The sequence below is a fragment of the Octopus bimaculoides genome, chromosome 1, assembly GCF_001194135.2.
Source record: "Octopus bimaculoides isolate UCB-OBI-ISO-001 chromosome 1, ASM119413v2, whole genome shotgun sequence".
Lineage (NCBI taxonomy): Eukaryota > Metazoa > Mollusca > Cephalopoda > Octopoda > Octopodidae > Octopus > Octopus bimaculoides.
Genome location: NC_068981.1, coordinates 25,386,126 through 25,387,826, shown reverse-complemented (window position 1 = coordinate 25,387,826; position 1,701 = coordinate 25,386,126). Strand labels below are relative to the sequence as shown.

The window sequence follows — 1,701 nt, the reverse complement described above, 5'->3', positions numbered from 1 at the left end:
CGCCGGGCGAAATGCTTAGCGGTATTTTGTCTGCTGCTATGTTCTGAGTTCAAATTCCGCTGAAGTCGACTTTGCCTTTCATCCTTTCAGGCTCGATTAAATAAGTACCAGTTACGCATTGGGGTCGATATAATCGACTTAATCCGTTTGTCTGTTCTCGTTTGTCCTCTCTGTGGGTAGTCCCTTGTGGGCAGTAAATAAATAAGAACTGTTAGCACGCCGGGCGAAATGCTTAGCGGTATTTCGTCTGTCTGAGTTCAAATTCTACCGAGGTCTAATTTGCCTTTCATCTCTTTTGGGTTCAATAAATTAAGTTCCACTTGCGTACTGGGGTCGATCTAATCGACTGGCTCCCTCCGCCAAAATTTCAGGCTTTGTGCCTAGAGCAGAAAACGAGCTTGCTTCCCAACCACACCGTTCCAAGTTAAGTCCGACTTCGTGTCACCATGACAAGTGTGCTTTACTATAGCCACGGGCCGACCAAAGACTTGTGAGTGGACTTTGAAGTCGGAAATAGGAAGAAGCCCGTCGAATGTGTGTTTGTGTGTGTGTTTGTATGTGTGTGTGTGTGTGTGTATGTGTATGGTAAATTTTACAAAATATTTTATAATTCTATACATAATTGTATCGGCGCAGGAGTGGCTGTGTGGTAAGTAGTTTGCTTACCAGCCACATGGTCACGGGTTCAGTCTCAATGCGTGGCACCTTGAGCAAGTGTATTCTACTATAGCCTCGGGCCGACCAAAGACTTGTGAGTGAATTTGGTAGACGGAAACTGAAAGTAGCCCGTCGCATATATGTATAGGCGTATATATGCGTTTGTGTGTGTGTTCCCCCCCCCAATATCGCTTGACAACCGATGCTGGTGTGTTTACGTCCCCGTAATTTAGAGGTTCGGCAAAAGAGACCGATAGAATAAGTACTAGGCTTACAAAGAATAAGTCCTGGGGTTGATTTGCTCGATTAAAGGCGGTGCTCCAGCATGGCCGCCGCAATCAAATGAGTGAAACGAGTAAAAGAGTAAAGGAGTAAAGGAGTATAATTATAACGAGGTCTTTCGTTTAAGATCAAAGTGTGGTATCTGTTCTTTTCAGCTTAATATCTGATACGGTCTCTACGTGAGACCATCGATATTAACCTGATTTTTTGAACGAGGCGAAAATTTAGGTACTTGCTTCGCCTGTGCCACGGGTTAACCCCATGGTGGTGCTCCACCATGACCACAACCGTATGGCTGAAGTGAGTAAAAGAGTTAAAGAATAAAAGCGATCGGCTATACGCTTCATAACGTACTGCAGAAATCTCCAAGATTTTCAGGTATTTATTGGGGCTTTAGCGTTAATTTCTACAGTGCGTATATATATACGTATGAATGTATGTATATTGATATATATATATGTACATATATATACATATATATATTAATATATATATATATGTATATTGATGTATATGCACATATATATACATATATATATTTATATATATATGTTTGTATATGTATATATATATATATATATATATATATATATATATATATATATATATATATATATATATATACATACATATACATATATATTTGGCTGGAATTAATTTCCTCTGACATGTCAAGAGGCGAGTATAGACGATCATTCTTCCCTCTGAATGGGTTTAATTAATCCATATAATCTACCCTCCATTAGTGATTGCAGAATCACA

The 1,701-nt window shown here is 39.3% G+C and overlaps 1 pseudogene; it reads left to right on the top strand.

The window, feature by feature from the left end:
- The first annotated feature begins 1,046 nt into the window (after nucleotides 1-1,046).
- LOC128250049 (U2 spliceosomal RNA) lies at nucleotides 1,047-1,220 on the top strand (annotated as a pseudogene).
- Nucleotides 1,221-1,701: the final 481 nt, after the last annotated feature.